We start from the raw sequence: 18,968 nt of genomic DNA, 5'->3' as shown, positions 1-18,968 counted from the left end.
ACTAAACACTCCCACTTTCGGTCTATTAGAGTACGTAGACACACTCCCCCCTCCCGTTGCTATACATCTCCTAGATAGATCTTGTGTGATCGTAGGTAATTTTTTTGAAATACTACGTTCCCCAACATGCATAATATGGGACAGGAAAGTACTACCTCCTTACAGGTGCCGCGATATCTCTAGGTCGGTATTTTACTACTATAATATGAATTGTACATCATAAAAGTTGTATCATTAAAAAAATAGAACATTAGTAGTTTCTAATGGTATAAATTTTGTAAAATATAACTTGTATTGCGTTCATGAAAGCATCAATCTAGGGACATGTGTGGGCCTAATAAGTAGGAAAGGGGGTACTATTAGAAGTATTCGTAGCAATACAATCAAAATTTGCATGCACCGTCCACGTGTTAAATTGCAGTTTATTTGACCGATACTATCTCTCTATATAATTTTTGTTAGCACGTGGCAATGTACGGACATTCTACTAGTGTCTATTAAACAACAGTGATTACCTTAGGTGAATGCCAAGTGTCAATCATATCAAATAAAACTGCTAGGCAGACCAAATCGGTTGGCCGGTTGGGAGCGCTGCCACGAATCGCAGGAACCGATGCGGAAGCCGCCCTATAGTCGATCCAAACGAACAAAAAATGGACAAAATCCACATTCGTTTGCGTCGGTCAGTTGGAGTTGGCCTTATCTTAGGTGAATGCTAAGTGCCAACCATATCAAATGGATGTGGACGATACCGATGTGTCATTAATTGCCAAGTTATTTAACTTGTTGGAATAGAATCATGGTACAAACATATCTTGTATTGTCGGTCAGAAAACACAGGGATTTCAAAAATTATTTAACATTAATTTATGTTCAATTCTAATGATAGCCTCATACAGTGCCACAGCTGACCATTATTCCTAAGAACTGCTCCTACACATAGTGCTCTATGTTATCATGTCTTGGCTACATTTTTACTGTGTCACCTAAGTGTACTGCTACTTAGATCTTCTAATTGCGGACTCAACTATTTGAATCTACTATTGATCTAGTATGTTGCTTTCTTACGTTAAGCAAACATTTGCTTTTAGTTCTTTGCTTGAATTAGTTTTTGCGCCATTTGGCGCAACGAGACATCTAGTAAATTTTTATCTCTTGTTGTTTACGACCCTCTCTATGATGTTAAATCAGTCTCGATTTTTAGTTCAAGCCCATGGCAAAAGAAAATATTGGCTTGGACCTAGCCCAACACGGAACACACAAATGCATTTCGATGAACAAATGAGAAAATATGGCGGGGGACAAATTTCTTGTAATTGTGAGCAAATTGCTTGGCTTGCTTAATTAAGTTCAACTTCAAATTTACAGAAATTTTGCAAAAAGAAGGTAAACTCTTCCATTGAAGTTTATTTTTATTTTTGGGCTAGTTGAATAGTTTTGATTAAGGTTTTATTAGTTTATTACTCAAAACTAAATCAAGGATTTTCAGGATACTTCCTTCGTGGAATAAGATATTGGATCCTCGAGTAATCTCTTTTTCTTGTTGCTTCATAAGAGTGAATCGAATAGATTCAATTCGCGTTATAAGAGTAAAAATTCCGCGGGTCCTTTCCGCTCTAATCATATAAAGGAGGGTAAGGACCCGCTAAGCTCCTAGTTTTTCATGTTTACAATCTGGTCCCTCCGATTACTATAGAGATGAACCTGATAACCCACAAGTATAGGGGATCGCAACAATTTTCGATAAGTAAGAATGTCGAACCCAATGAGGAGCTAAAGGTAGAACAAATATTCCCTCAAGTTCTATCGACCACCGATACAACTCTACGCATGCTTGACATTCGCTTTACCTAGAACAAGTATGAAACTAGAAGTACTTTGTAGGTGTTGTTGGATAGGTTTGCAAGATAATAAAGAGTAACGTAAATAAAAAGTAGGGGCTGTTTAGATAAAGAAACAATAAAGTAAATATAGCGAGTGTGGAAAAGTGGTGGTAGGAGTTGCGAAATTGCCCGTAAGCAACTGACTACTTTACTAGACCGATAGCAAGTATTATGTGGGAGAGGCCACTGCTAGCATGTCATCCCTGACTTGGAATTCTATGCACTTATGATTAGAACTATCAGCAAGCATCCGCAACTACTAATGTTCATTAAGGTAAAATCCAACCATAGCATTAAGGTATATTGGTCCCCCTTCAATCATGTATGCATCAATTTCTATGCTAGGTTGAAGCTTCTGTCACTCTTGCCCTCCAATACATAGTCCTATCAACATACAACTAACCCTAGGGTGTGATCCACATGCGCAATCATATGATGGGCACCAAAGGACAACAACATAACCAAAGAAAATTAAATCAATCATAGCAATTCATCAACCACCGATAGGACAACGAAAATCTACTCAGACATCATAGGATGGCAACACATCATTGGATAATAATATGAAGCATAAAGCACCATGTTCAAGTAGAGGGTGCAGCGGGTTGCGGGAGAGTGGACCGCTGTAGATAGAGGGGGGAAGGTGATGGAGATGTTGGTGAAGATGGCGGAGGTGTTGGTGTAGATCGCGGTGATGATGATGGCCGCCGGTGGCACTCCGGTGCCACCGAAAGCGAGGGGGAGAGAGCCCCCCTCCTTCTTCTTCTTCCTTGACCTCCTCTCTAGATGGGAGAAGGGTTTCCCCTCTGGTCCATGGCCTCCATGGCACGGGAGGGGCGAGAGCCCCTCTGAGATTGGATCTATCTCTCTGTCTCTCTCTGTTTCTGCGTTCTCAGATTCTTCCCTTTCACCATTTCTTATATTCCCGAAGATCCGTAACTTCGATTGGGCTGAAATTTTGACATGATCTCTATCCGGAATATAGCTTTCTTGCGGCGAAAGAAGGGCATCAACCGCCTGACAGGTGGCCCACGAGGGTCAGGAGCGCACCCAGGGGGCAGGCGCGCCCCCCTGCCTCGTGGCCACCTCGGGCACCGTCTCGCGTGGATTTTTCTTCCCAAAAATCATATATATTCCAAAAAAAATCTCTGTCAGTTTTTATCCCGTTTGGACTCCGTTTGATATGGATATTCTGCGAAACAAAAAACATGCAACAAACAGGAACTGGCACTGGGCACTGGATCAATATGTTAGTCCCAAAAATAGTATAAAAAGTTGCCAAAAGTATATGAAAGTTGAATAATATTGGCATGGAACAATAAAAAAATATAGATACGACGAAGACGTATCAGCATCCCCAAGCTTAATTCCTGCTCGTCCTCGAGTAGGTAAATGATGAAAAAGATAATTTTTGATGTGGAATGCTACCTAGCATAATCTTGATCATATGTCTAATCATGGCATGAATATTAAGACACGAGTGATTCAAAGCAATAGTCTATCATTTGACATAAAAACAATAATACCTCAAGCCTACTAGTAAAGCAATCATGTCTTTTCAAAATAACATGGCCAAAGAAAGTTATCCCTACAAAATCATATAGTCTGGCTATGCTCCATCTTCACCACACAAAATACTCACATCATGCACAACCCCGATGACAAGCCAAGCAATCGTTTCATACTTTTGACGTTCTCAAACCTTTTCAACTTTCACGCAATACATGAGTGTGAGCCATGGACATAGCACTATAGGTGGAATAGAATGGTTGTTGTGGAGAAGACAAAAAGGAGAAGATAGTCTCACATCAACTAGGCGTATCAACGGGCTATGGAGATGCCCATCAATAGATATCAATGTGAGTGAGTAGGGATTGCCATGCAACGGATGCACTAGAGCTATAAGTATATGAAAGCTCAAACTGAAACTAAGTGGGTGTGCATCCAACCTGCTTGCTCATGAAGACCTAGGGCATTTGAGGAAGCCCATCGTTGGAATATACAAGCCAAGTTCTATAATGAAAATTCCCACTAGTATATGAAAGTGATAACTCAAGAGACTCTCTATATGAAGAACATGGTGCTACTTTGAAGCACAAGTGTGGTAAAAGGATAGTAACATTGCCCCTTCTCTCTTTTTCTCTCATTTTTTTATTTTTTTATTTTTTTTGTAGGCTTCTTTGGCCTCTCTCTTTTTTGGGGGGCTTCTTTGGCCACTTTTATTTTGATAACCTCACATGGGACAATGTTCTAATAATGATGATCATCACACTTTTATTTACTTACAACTCAATATTACACCTCGATATCTAGAAAAAGATATGACTCTATATGAATGCCTCCGGCGGTGTACCGGGATGTGCAATGATCTAGCGTAGCAATGACATCAAAAAACGGACAAGCCATGAAAACATCATGCTAGCTATCTTGCGATCATGCAAAGCAATATGACAATGAATGCTCAAGTCATGTATGTGATGATGATGGAAGTTGCATGGCAATATATCTCGGAATGGCTATGGAAATGCCATGACAGGTAGGTATGGTGGATGTTTTGAGGAAGGTATATGGAAGGTTTATGGTACCGGCGAAAGTTGCGCGGTACTAGAGAGGCTAGCAATGGTGGAAGGGTGAGAGTGCGTATAATCCATGGACTCAACATTAGTCATAAAGAACTCACATACTTATTGCAAAAGTTTATTAGCCCTTTAAGCAAAGTACTACTACGCATGCCCCTAGGGGGATAGATTGGTAGGAAAAGACCATTGCTCGCCCCGACCGCTACTCACAAGGAAGACAATCAATAAATACCTCATGCTCCAACTTCGTTACATAACGGTTCACCATACGTGCATGCTACGGGAATCACAAACCTCAACACAAGTATTTCTACTAATCCACAACTACCCACTAGCATGACTCTAATATCACCATCTTTATACCGCAAAACTATTGCAAGGAATCAAACATATCATATTCAATGATCTACAAGTTTTATGTAGGATTTTATGACTAACCATGTGAATGACCAATTCCTGTCATCTCTCTAAACAGATATAAGTGAAGCAAGAGAGTTTAATTCTTTCTACAAAATATATGCCCACGCTCTAACAAATATAAGTGAAGCAAAAGAGCATTCTACAAATGGCGGTTGTCTATGTAAAGAGAAACAGGCAATCCAAACTTTAAATGATATAAGTGAAGCACATGAAGCATTCTATAAAGCCATACTCAAAAGATATAAGTGAAGTGCATAGAGCATTCTATAAATCAACCAAGGACTATCTCATACCAGCATGGTGCAGAAAAGAAAAATGAAAACTAAATGCAAAAGACGCTCCAAGATTGCACATATCGCATGAACGAAACGAATTCGAAAACATGCCGATACTTGTTGAAGAAAGAGGGGATGTGTCGGTGTCAAAACCGGCGGATCTCGGGTAGGGGGTCCCGAATTGTGCGTCTAAGGCGGATGGTAACAGGAAGCAGGAACACGGTGTTTTACCCAAGTTCAGGCCCTCTTGATGGAGGTAAAACCCTACGTCCTGCTTGATTAATATTGATGGTATGGGTAGTACAAGAGTAGATCTACCACGAGATCAGAGAGGCTAAACCCTAGAAGCTAGCCTATGGTATGATTGTATCTTGTCCTACGGACTAAAACCCTCCGGTTTATATAGACACCGGGGGGCTAGGGTTACACAAGGTCAGTTACAAAGGAGGAGATGTACATATCCGTATTGCCTAGCTTGCCTTCCACGCCAAGTAGAGTCCCATCCAGACACGAAACAAAGTCTTCAATCTTGTATCTTCATAGTCTAACAGTCCGGCCAAAGGATATAGTCCGGCTGTCCGGAGACCCCCTAATCCAGGACTCCCTCAGTAGCCCCTGAACCAGGCTTCAATGACGATGAGTCCGGCGCTCAGTATTGTCTTCGGCATTGCAAGGCGGGTTTATCCTCCGAACATATCACAGAAGAGTTTGAATACAAGGATAGTGTCTGACCCTGCAAAATAAATTCCACATACCACCATAGAGAGAATAATATTTCCACAAATCTTAATCTGCTGACACGTTTTGGCAACATGACATCATGCCATGGCTCGGTGATTATTCGAACCATTTTTCCTTAACCAGCTCCACACATAACGCGAGGCGGTTTCTTGACACGTCTTGTCAAAGCAGAGATTGTGTTCCCCTAATTACGGGATTCTCATCAATACGGTCGTGGGTAACCCAACCGTGTCTAGGACTCCTAGATTATAAGCAAGTCCCAAACGGCTACGGAGAGGACGCTTGATATTCACCCTCTTTATAAAGGGACAAGGCTTTTACTTTTTTCCCTCCCGTGCTCAATCGAATCCTTCCCCTGCCTCGAGTTCTAACACCCAAAGCCCAGGTCAGGTGCTTCGGACCTTCAACTATGTCCGGATCTAGCCTTTAAGGCTGGTGGATGCCCTCCTCCGTTACGGAAGAGGATACAAGAAGTTGAGGGAGGCCAGATACCTGACCGCCAAGGTTTCGCATCGGCTGCTTGCCCGAGGGCAGGTCGCCCCTACTCCTGAACCCAACGAGAACGTTGTGTTCATCTCCCACTTCCTCCGAGGTCTAGGCCTCACTCTGGATCCCTTCGTTAGGGGTTTGATGTTCTATTACGGGCTAGATTTCCATGATCTAGCCCCAGACTCCTTTCTCCACATCTCGGCATTTATTGTCATATGTGAGGCCTTCCTCCGCATTACCCCTCACTTCGGCCTGTGGCTCAAGACCTTCTACGTGAAGCCAAAGATGGTCGAGGGGCAGCACGCAGCGTGCGGAGGTGCATTAATAAGCAAGATCGCTGGAGCTTCATGGCCAAAGGGTTCCTTTCCAGAGGTGTCCGGATTATGGCAACGGGAGTGGTTTTACATCACAGCTCCCAGAAGCGCCAAGTGGGTGGCTGCCCCTGCTTTCCGCTCGGGCCCTCCACCACAACTAATGTCATGGATTAGCAGAGGGCTGAGCTGGGGTCCAACCAAGGACGTTCCTATACTGCAGAGCCGCATTCAAGATCTCTTCGAAGGAGATTTCAGTCTGGTTACGGTGGTGCAAGTCATGCTGGTTCGTCGAGTCCAGCCTTGCAAACATCGCCCCCTCTGCATGTGGGAGTTCAACCCAGAAGGGTCGCGCACTATTCAGAATTTCCTCGGCCTGACGCACGAGGAGATGTACAAATCATTCTTCTGACCCCAAATAGAGTGTCTGGATACTATCGAGGACGTGGGCCTGAGCAGCAACCGTACCGCCGACCAAGTAAGTGATCCTTTAGCCGAACACACCATCTTTTATTTACCATGATGTCATTCTGAGAAATCGCTCTTTGACCAGGACTGGCTAACAAGGGCGAAGATGATTCGGTGTTCGGCCCCCCTTCCTGAGGGTTTGGAGAATCCGGTACTGGAAAAGATGCTCGAGCTAGCACCTTGCCCGAAGCCCTCAAAGGAAGATAAAGGGGGGAATAATGAGGTCGAAAGCGGGCCCCCATCGCTACCAATTCCAACCAAGGGAATGAGCGCCTCCGTGAAGGAGGATAACCAAGGGGAAGAATCTGACCTTCTCTCGCTTCAGGAAAGGAAGAGGACTGCCTCTAAAGATCCGGAAACCGAGGCTTCCAAACGGGAGAAGAAGTCTCCACCAGAGGGTCCTACCTTGGAGGGTGCTTTTGACGCACAAAGTCCGCGCGAGGATCAGCCCTCCAACGAGCTGCAAGTAATCAAAAATACTTTAATAGTGGAGATATACTACCTTACCTCTGAGGAAAAATAACCGAAGCGTTTATCTTGCAGTTCGGATCTTAGCTCATCTAAAGAGAGCTCGTCTTCGGGGGATCTTCTTCCGGAGATGATGGAGAGCGAAACGCCTCCCCCAGACTCCCCCGCTCAAGAAGCGGGCGACCTTGAAGTGTCATCACGGAGGGCCTCCCCGGATCCGGTGAGGCCAGAAGATAATCCTATAGTCACCCGAAGTCCCCAGCATCCGGCTCTTGAAGAGAGCAAACAAAAGAGTCCGGCACCGTCTGGTATGCGGTCGGACGTACTGAGGGAGCTGTTGGAGCGAGCGGCCATGTCAGAAGAACACCGTACGTTGATGGGTACAGTGATGGAAAGAATTTCGTCCGCCAAAAGCGGATTGCATGAAGCCTTTATGAGTCTACTGACGGGCTTTGAGGTACATGAAATGATATACTTTTTGATAGTACCGCACATTTTTAGGTGTGCCCTGTGTAGATAGTAGCCCCTGAGACTCTGGTTGTCGTCGAGAACGGCGGCGAACAAAGGATCGTAGTCCCAGGTAATAACCAAATCGCCTTTATGTGCAGGTGGTGGAGGCTCCGGTGGCTAGCCGGACTAATGAGTTTGCCGAGCTAAAGCGGCAACTGGATGCGGCAGATGCCGACATCGAGCTTGTTAACAAGCGGCTTGACGAGGCACAGGGTAAGTAATGTTTTCTGGTGAATGTCATATAGTAAGAGCAGCGCAACGCCAGTATCTTTAATATGTTGTGACTACAGATGGAGCTGCCACCGCAGAGACCCTTCGGGCGGAACTTGCCCGAGCCAAGGAACAAGCAAGAATTAGTAATGCGGCCGCTTTAAAGGCGGCCGAAGAGTTAAGAGCCGAAAAGGCTGCTCATTGCGAGAGCAAAGATAAAATGGCCAAGATGGCTGTAAAGTTAAAAGACACTGCCGACCGCTGCCAGCTCCTTGAAGAAGAAAACCGAGCGAAGGCGACGGACCTTGAAAAGGCCGCGGTGGCGACCAAAGACACCCACTCTGCTATGAGGGCAAAGAAGGAAGAGTTGCGTGAAGCCGAGGATATTGCGGCTGGGAAGCCCCTTTTGCTGCGGAGGAAGTTCAGAGATCCGCGGTATGCCCCTCTGGATCGGCTATGGAGTTCGGCAGACGCATATATGGACTTGGCGGCGAGCGCTGTCGATGCGGCCGAATACTTCCAAGATCAAACAGATCGTGAAGTGGACAAGCTGTTCTGGTCGCAGTTTAACGTTCCAGAGCGTCCGCTTCCATTGACTGATTAGCTAGACGAATGGGACGAACTCAACAGGTTGTCCGGACTCGCTATGAGGTCCGTCGTAGATCATCTGTGGCCGGAAAAACCGAAGCCGAACAGCTATTTCAGCTTAGTGCAGCAGTTCCTTGGAGCGATGCCGCGCATCAATGCGATGAAGAGGTCGGCGTGTATAGAGGGATCATGGATGGCCCTTGCCCGTGCCAAAGCATACTGGGTAGAGATGGATGCTACCACTGTTGCGGCGCAGGGTTCGGCCATAGGCCGAGTGGCTGCCGAGCACTATTTCAAAGAAGTTCTCGAGGGTGCTCGTTTGGTAGAGGCCCAGTGCTCGAAGAATATTATGTTTGAGTGACATGTATTCCCATTGTAAACACAATGTTTTTATGAAATTTATTATGGTTGTATTTATACTTTTGCCTAAAAGTAATATGATGCCTCATGTGCGGCCGTTTATGTATACATGCGTATAACTTGAAAGATTGCAGTCGTTGGCTTCAGCCCCCACACATATAATGCGGGGGTGTTCGCAGAAGATGCGTATTCACACTTAATCCAACGTCTTGGTCCTAATAAGGAGGTGATGGCGCAGCGAACTAGGCAACCGGACTATAATGCTTTAACACTTTCACTTAGCCATAGGAGTTTGACAGTGGGGCTACTATATAGCCCCTGGTGGCTCCGCACTCATCCGAATTCGGGGTGCGTACATGCCTGGCCGGGAAATGGCCCTTCGTTAAGGCGGAGGAATGCTAACATTCTGATAGGTCATCGAGTGGTTGACCAGTCTCACGCTGTATCATGACAGTCGGTTTTCGGCTTTCTCTACTGAGGTGCTCATCCGGATGAACCAGGACACAATCGCAACAGTTCTCCTGGTGCCGCCTTAGCCGATGGAACGGAACGTAAGGCAGCAAAACACAGGAGCCGGGCAAACCCAACATTTGACCAAAGACATGATTCGGAGCTGATGCATATAAGGCCAAACTCGCGACGCCGAACACTCCCTAAGGTATTCGGTCTTTATGGTGTAAACCGGGCCTAAACAGTGCCCTTTGTAAGAATCCCCTGGTGTCCAGGTACATGCATTATTCTGACGTGGCCACATGCCAAGACGCCAGCATCCTTCTCAATTGTACTGAGAATCCGAGGGATGTGTATCAACAAGAGACAGTAAAAAAGGTTTACGCAGGGTCTTAATCTAAAAAGAATCCTTGGAACGGGTCCCTACTGCACATCCGCGCATGTGTCTCCGTTGTGCCGTATCCTGGACGGGTGTAGCACGATGGTCATCTGTAAAAGAGAGAAACTTAGGTGAAAAGTTGTCATGCAAAAAGGTAGGTTTAAAGAAACCATGTACAATTCAAGATGAGTAAAAATTGCCACTTGTCTGTGCGCGTTGAGCCCCTTGTATTTGTAATAGGGGTGTGGCCTATCAAACATGTGTGAATTACATATATCTGCGCCGGACTCGTCTAACCGTGTCCGTGGTCTTTACGACCTATCAAGTGCTTTAGTTGGTGAGGCCGTTTTTAGTGTGCGGCTGCCAAGGCAGTCGCACTCTCTTCGGCGGGCAAGGATCGCTCAATATTTCCATTCACTGTAATGATGCCACATGGATCGGGCATCTTAAGCATGAGGGAAGCGTAATGCGGTATTGCATTAAAGCGAGCGAAAGCTTCGCATCCAAGTAGTGCATGATAGCCACTTTGGAACGGAGCAATGTGGAATGTTAAATTTTCGCTACGGAAGTTATTTGGGAAGCCGAATATAACCTCTAGTAGCAGGGAGCCCGTGCAATGAGCCCCTGGTCCTGGCGTTCTCCTTTAAAGGTAGTATTGTTGTGGCAAATTTTTGTTGGGTCTATCCGCATTTTGTGGATTGTGTCCTCATATATCAGGTTTAGACTGCTGCCACCGTCCATCAGGACTCGTGTGAAATGGTATCCATCAATCATTGGGTCTAATACCAAGGCATCCCATCCTGCACGCCGGATACTTGCTGGGTAATCCCGATGGTCAAAAATGATTGGTTGAGACGACCAGTGGCAGGACTCCGCGGTGATAGGCCCTTGGGCATATTTCTCTGGAAGTGCCGCTTTGTTTCTCCCCTTGATCACGTGTAACACGTTCACTGTTTTGAATTCTGGTGGAAATTTCTTTTGTTCCCCAGTGTCTTGCTTGAGAGGCTCATCCTCGTCTTTGCTTGGCGCATCCTCCCCCTTGTGTACGGCGTTGAGCTTGCCGGACTGCTTGAAGACCCAACATTCTCTGTGGGTATGATTAGCGGGTTTACCAGGGGTTCTATGGATCTGACATATTTGGTCCAGAATTTTGTTTAAGCTGGACAGTTCGTCTTTGCTGCCTTTAGAGGGCGGCTTTTGCTGACCTGGCCGAGAGCTTCTGAATCTGGCATTTACTGCCGTGCTCTTCGGGCTGTCTTCTTTATTCTGGCGCGTATTATTTTTGCTGCGGCGTGATTTCCCATTTCCATCTCTAACTTTGGATGTACTTGGGTCGTTGGTGCTGCAACTGGCTAGCCAGATGTCCTCGCCCGCGCAAAAGCGGGTCATGAGGCTTGTTAATGCTGCCATTGTTCTCGGCTTTTCTTGGCCGAGGTGTCTGGCAAGCCATTCGTCGCGGACGCTATGCTTAAAAGCTGCCAAGGCTTCGGCGTCCGGACAGTCGACTATTTGGTTCTTTTTAGTAAGAAACCTGTTCCAAAGCTTTCGGGTTGACTCTCCGGGCTGTTGAGTTATATGACTCAAATCGTCTGCGTCCGGAGCTCAGACATAAGTCCCTTGAAAATTTGCCCGAAAAGCGTCTTTGAGCTCTACCCAGCTTCCAATGGAGCTTTCGGGAGGCTTTTAGGCCAGTGCCGAGCTGGCCCTTTGAGTTTGAGGGGTAAATACTTAATGGCATGGAGATCATCTCCTCGAGCCATATGGATATGGAGGATATAGTCCTCAATCCAGACCCCTGGGTCTGTTGTTCCGTCGTATGCCTCTATGTTTACAGGTTTGAATCCCTCTAGAAATTCATGGTCCAGCACCTCATCGGTGAAACATAGGGGGTGTGCAGCACCCCTGTATCTGGGTGTACCGCGTTGTTCGGATGTTTGTTGTGTTGCATCGTATGCTGGAGCGCGCTTGCGTGGTCCATAGATGGATCTAGTTGCGCCGTCCTTTTGATGCGAGCCCTCGCGTGGATCGCGTATTGGCTTACGTGCGGCATTGTTTGCCGCTCTATGTTGGCCGTGAGGTCGCCTATCCGGCCAGATGGCCGTTTTAATTTTTGGTTGCGGGGGATCTAAGGCCTCCTCATCGAATTCAGGCAGCAACTTCCGCTTCGGGTAGCTCTTGGTGGGGTGATTACCGCCGTACTTCGCTGCTGTGTTGAGCACTTTGCTCCATCTAATTCTGAGTGTGTCTTGCGCAGCCTTGAGCCTTTGCTTCTGCTTTTTTAGACTCCTCGCGGTGGCAGCGAGCCTTTGATGGGCATTCTGTTGCTCCGGGTGTCTGTCCGGTGTGATGTCATCCGGACTATTATCTTTGACAGATTCGGGTTGTTCGGCTTGATTCTCCGTGTTGCCGTGGTCCGGCGATGGTTCACCCTGCTCTAACGCTGGGTCTATATGATCGTTGTTTTTGCCGAGGCGGGATTTGGAGCGGCGCTTACGTCGCCGCTTTGACTGCTTCTCGAGGGGACAACCCTTCGTTGCGTCCTTCTGTTCCTCGTCGTCGTCTTCTTTTGGTGTGTCCACCATGTATACATCATGTGATGAAGTGGGCATCCAGTGCCCTGTGGGCAGTGGATCCTGTTCTTCTCCTGCATCGTCGTCCATACCGTGGATGTCTTCAGAGTCGGAGTCGAGCATGTTGGTTAATTCATCGACAGTGGCTACTAAGTGGGTGGTGGGTGGGCGGCGAATTTCTTCGTCATCCACATCCCAATCCTGCCGGACATATTTCGGCCAGGGCTCTCCTAATAAGGAGAGAGACTTTAATGAATTCAGTATGTCGCCGAAGGGCGAGTGCTGAAAGATATCCGCGGAGGTAAACTCCATGATCGGCGCCCAACCAGATTCGATAGGAACGGGCGCAGGCGGTTCGGAGTCTGTGGCCGGAGAAGTATCCAGCAGTTTAACAACACGGCTCTCGTGAAGGGTAAGATCGATATTCGGCTCGATCGTCATTGGAGATGCGGCCTCTGTGGTGAGGTCTATCCACCCGTCCATGGGAGGCGCAACTGGCTCCGAATTAAGGGTCGGAGCGGCTGCCGGTGTGATTTCTGGAACACTGTCCAATGGCAGAGCTAAATCGTACTCATCGTGACCGCGTGACGCACCAGGCAGGGGCTCGAATCCGTCGAAGATCAAGTCTCCGCGGATATCGGCCGTGTAGTTTAAGCTTCCAAACCTGACCTGGTGGCCAGGGGCGTAACTTTCGATCTGCTCTAAATGGCCAAGCGAGTTGGCCTGCAGTGCGAAGCCGCCGAACACAAAGATCTGTCCGGGGAGAAAAGTCTCACCCTGGACTGCATCGCTATCGATGATAGTAGGAGCCATCAAGCCTAACGGCGATGACACAGAGGAACTCTCAATGAAAGCACCAATGTCGGTGTCAAAACCGGCGGATCTCGGGTAGGGGGTCCCGAACTTTGCGTCTAAGGCGGATGGTAACAGGAAGCAGGGAACATGATGTTTTACCCAGGTTCGGGCCCTCTTGATGGAGGTAAAACCCTACGTCCTGCTTGATTAATATTGATGATATGGGTAGTACAAGAGTAGATCTACCACGAGATAAGAGAGGCTAAACCCTAGAAGCTAGCCTATGGTATGATTGTATCTTGTCCTACGGACTAAAACCCTCTAGTTTATATAGACACCGGGGGGGCTAGGGTTACACAAGGTCGGTTACAAAGGAGGAGATGTACATATCCGTATTGCCTAGCTTGCCTTCCATGCCAAGTCGAGTCCCATCTGGACACGAGACGAAGTCTTCAATCTTGTATCTTCATAGTCTAACAGTCCGGCCAAAGGATATAGTTCGGCTGTCCGGAGACCCCCTAATCCAGGACTCCCTCGGGATGCCTTCCGGGGCATCCCCAAGCTTAGACGCTTGAGTCTCCTTGAATATTTACTTGGGGTGCCTCGGGCATCCCCAAGCTTGAGCTCTTGCCTCTCTTCCTTCTTCTCACATCGAGACCTTCTCGATCATCGAACACTTCATCCACACAAAACTTCAACAGAAAACTCGGTAAGATCCGTTAGTATAATAAAGCAAATCACTACTCTAAGTACTGTTGCAAACCAATTCATATTCTATTTTTGCATTGTGTCTACTGTAATATAACTTTTTCATGGCTTAATCCACTGATATGAATCGATAGTTTCATCAAAACAAGCAAACTATGCATCAAAAACAGAATCTGTCTAAAACAGAACAGTCTGTAATAATCTGAACATTCGCCATACTTCTGATACTTGAAAAATTCTACCAAAATTAGAAAAATAAACAATTTGTATAGGAAGACATTGCAAAAAGATTCAGAATCATTTGACATTCCAGCAAAAAATGTAAAATCGCGCACTACAGCCAAAGTTTCTGTCCTGCACCGTACAAACCATCAAGCAAATGTAAACATCCTAAAGGCAAACCTTGGCACATTATTTTTATAATACAAGGAATTGTACAAGGGGATAATTATTTTTATTGAAAAGTTTCTGTAATCAAGATTCACAAAGTCTCCGTGTGCATGAACGAAGTTCAAGGCTATAGCTCCCACTTCAACAATGCTTGTCTTTCTCACTTTCGCTTTCCTTTTCGAAAAAGTTTTGGGTTCCCCTCTTTATTTTTGTTGTTTTTAAACTATATAAAAGCACACAACAGAAATAAATGACTCTCTAAAACTTCCGGGTTGTCTCCCTGGCAGCGCTTTCTTTAAAGCCATTAAGCTAGGCATATAGTGCTCAAGTAATGGATCCACCCGGATCCCAAGGTATATCAAAGCCAATTTTAATTAACAATGATTTGTAATTTAGTAGTGAGCACAAAGTAACATATATCATGTAACAACGAAGTCTAACTCTCTTCCTATGCATTGGCATGTCATAAAAGAACAATTCATGCACACAAAGTAAAGGCCAATGCATAGTATAAACAGTTTCTTGCAATTTTGTTGTATTGGAAACATAAAGAGGCAGAGATGTAGTTCATCTCTCATAATAATTGCAAGTAGGAGCAGCAAGCACATGCATATTATATCTATCAAAAGCATCATGTGCAACGGTAAAAGGCAACCCATCAATATAATCCTTAATAAGGGCAAACTTCTCCGATATAGTGTAGTCGGGAGAATTCAAAAAGATAATAGGACTATCATGTGTGGGTGCAATAGCAACAATTTCATGTTTAACATAAGGAACTATAGCAAGTTCATCTCCATAAGCATAATTCATATTGGCATCTTGGCCACAAGCATCATCAAAAAGGGATATTTCAAGAGAATCAACGGGATCATAACAATCATCATAGCAATCATCCTTCGGTAAGTAAGAAGGGAAATTAAACAATGTATGAGTTGAATAGTTACTCTCATTAGAAGGTGGGCACGGGTAGCTAATCCGCTCTTCTCCTTTTGTTCTTCGCTCTCCTCATCATCTTTTTCATACAATGAGCTCACAGTTTCATCAATTTCTTCTTCCATAGACTCCTGCAAAATATTAGTCTCTTCTTGGACAGCGAAGACTTTCTCAATAAGCGCATTAATATAGGAATTATATTCATAATTATCATAGCAATATTTTAAGATAGCTAAATTTTCAGGCCTATAAACATCATCATCACAAGCTTCATGCTTTTCAAACAAAGATTCAATTTCATAAGCACCCTTAAAAGCAACAAATTCTTCTATTTGTTCTACATCATAGTAATCATATATACCATTAGCATAAGAAGCTAAAGTTTAATTATCATTAAATTCACATGAAAAGGGAAGGTGTGGAGCCTTCACCTTAGAGCAACAAGTATAATCATATCTCAAGCATAGTTGCCTAGCATACCAATTCAATATATGAATTTGATCCCATAATAGTTTCCCTTTTGTGTCAAGAGGTAATCCCTAGAGTATTCACGTTGATCCAACGTTACTCCCATTACATAATTGAATGGGGTTTTCTCAGGATTATTAAAGTAGTACATAATATTTTTCACATAACCAGCATCGAGGGTTTTAGGAGGTTCCCCATCCCCATGAGTAGCAAGTACACCTAATTTTTTTGGTATTTCGTGTTCCATATCCATAACTAAAGATAGAGAACAACTAAGAAAAGCAAATAAAAATTACTTAGTGATAAAGCAAACAAGCACACACGAGAATATTCACCCCACGCTATTGCTCCCCGGCAACGGCGCCAGAAAAAGGTCTTGATAACCCACAAGTATAGGGGATCACAACAGTTTTCGATAAGTAAGAATGTCGAACCCAACGAGGAGCTAAAGGTAGAACAAATATTCCCTCAAGTTCTATCGACCACCGATACAACTCTATGCACGCTTGATGTTCGCTTTACCTAGAACAAGTAAAAAACTAGAAGTACTTTGTAGGTGTTGTTGGATAGGTTTGCAAGATAATAAAGAGTACGTAAATAAAAAGTAGGGGCAGTTTAGATAAAGAAACAATAAAGTAAATATAGCGAGTGTGGAAAAGTGGTGGTAGGAGTTGCGAAATTGCCCCTAAGCAATTGACTACTTTACTAGACCGATAGCAAGTATTATGTGGGAGAGGCCACTGCTAGCATGTCATCCCTGACATGGAATTCTATGCACTTATGATTGGAACTATTAGCAAGCATCCGCAACTACTAATGTTCATTAAGGTAAAACCCAACCATAGCATTAAGGTATATTGGCCCCCCTTCAATCCCGTATGAATCAATTTCTATGCTATGTTGAAGCTTCTGTCACTCTTGCCCTCCAATATATAGTCCTATCAACATACAACTAACCCTAGGGTGTGATCCACGCGCGCAATCATATGATGGGCACCAAAGGACAGCAACATAACCCCAAGCAAATTAAATCAATCATAGCAATTCATCAACCACCGATAGGACAACGAAAATCTACTCAGTCATCATAGGATGGCAACACATCATTGGATAATAATATGAAGCATAAAGCACCATGTTCAAGTAGAGGGTGCAGTGGGTTGCGGGAGAGTGGACCGCTGTAGATAGAGGGGGAAGGTGATGGAGATGTTGGTGAAGATGGCGGAGGTGTTGGTGTAGATCGCGGTGATGATGATGGCCCCCTGTGGCACTCCGGTGCCACCGGAAGTGAGGGGGAGAGAGCCCCCCTCCTTCTTCTTCTTCCTTGACCTCCTCCCTAGATGGGAGAAGGGTTTCAACTCTGGTCCATAGCCTCCATGGCACGGGAGGGGCGAGAGCCCCTCTGAGATTGGATTCGTCTCTCTGTCTCTCTCTGTTTCTGCGTTCTCAGATTCTTCCCTTTCACCATTTCTTATATTCCCGGAGATCCGTAATCTGATTGGGCTGAAATTTTGACACGATCTCTGTCCGGATATTAGCTTTCTTGCGGCGAAAGAGGGGAATCAACCGCCTTACGAGTGGCCCATGAGGGTCAGGGGCGCCCCCCTGCCTCGTGGCCACCGTCTCACGTGGATTTTTCTTCCCAAAAATCATATATATTCCAAAAAAAATCTCCGTCAGTTTTTATCCCGTCTGGACTCCGTTTGATATGGATATTCTGTGAAACAAAAAACATGCAACAAACAGGAACATGCACTGGGCACTGGATCAATATGTTAGTCCCAAAAATAGTATAAAAAGTTGCCAAAAGTATATCAAATTTGAATAATATTGTCATGGAACAATCAAAAATTATAGATACGACGGAGACATATCAGAACCCAATCTAGAATATGAACCATAAAAGAAAACACCTACTAAACCAATCACAACAATACCGGCTACAGTACCTATCAGCCAAAGAGGAATTCTTCCAGTAGTATCGGCCATTTCCCCTACTTTCCTCCACATTTTATCAATTGGTCATGCTAGAGACAAAAACAGTCAAGGGTAGTTATAAGGATGGTATCCTTCCAAATGGGATAAGAGAATTCTTATTGTACGGATGTTGTAGACGACCAACCACATGACAGGCGATGGAACGGATGGACACCTCGCGGGCGACCGGGCCGATGAAAGTGGGTGTGACCGCAGCTACGACGCCCCTAGCCGCCGATGATCGCCGGCGTATCGGAGGCCAGTTTTGGGCCCTTGTAGATTCCGATGAGGAGGATGCAGACGGCGACGACGATGGGATCTCGATAGCTTCTCCACCGTCAACGACTCCGTCTGATCTGATCTGTGAGTTTTTTAATTTAGGGTACGACGAAGATGAGGTGGCTACGACGGTCGACAATGTTCTGCCACCTGATGATCCAGCTAGAATTGGGCTGCACGCGGGAGAGAAGAAAGAGATGATATGTCGCGTAGTTCACCGAAGAACGGCGGCGACGGCAATCAGACCGTGGAAGGGTCCCCTCCCGAAGGTAAGTCTTCCAAATCTTACTCTTTTTGATTTGATTAGGCCGGAATCTTGGATTACAGTTAAGAGGAAAAAGAAATTTGTGCGTCGGGCTGTCGCTTCCCGGACGCCGGCGGTGGCTGTGGCGCCATTGCCGGCTGGGCAAGCGATCGCGATCTCGGCGGTGCGGGCGCACCATTTGAATCGCCTCCTGGGCTGTGAGCTGGGTGCGCGAGGGGATGGGCCGGTTCTGAGTGAGCTGGGCCAGAGTGTAGTTGGGCCGGGGTTAGCTGGGTATGTGGCCCAGTCTAACCCGATCCCTACACCTCTTCGTTGTGTCGCCCCATGCATGATCGCTCAAGTGTTTCTACCGTTGTCTCGGGCTAGGGTTCCTCGAGGCGGTAGGCCGGGGTTCCGCGAGCGTGGTGCTGGGCGTGCTAGGCGCATCCCTCCCCTCGTGGCCATGGCTG

Source organism: Triticum aestivum, chromosome 1A (genome assembly GCF_018294505.1).
Source record: "Triticum aestivum cultivar Chinese Spring chromosome 1A, IWGSC CS RefSeq v2.1, whole genome shotgun sequence".
Taxonomy (NCBI): Eukaryota; Viridiplantae; Streptophyta; class Magnoliopsida; order Poales; family Poaceae; genus Triticum; species Triticum aestivum.
This window is presented reverse-complemented; position numbering follows the sequence as displayed.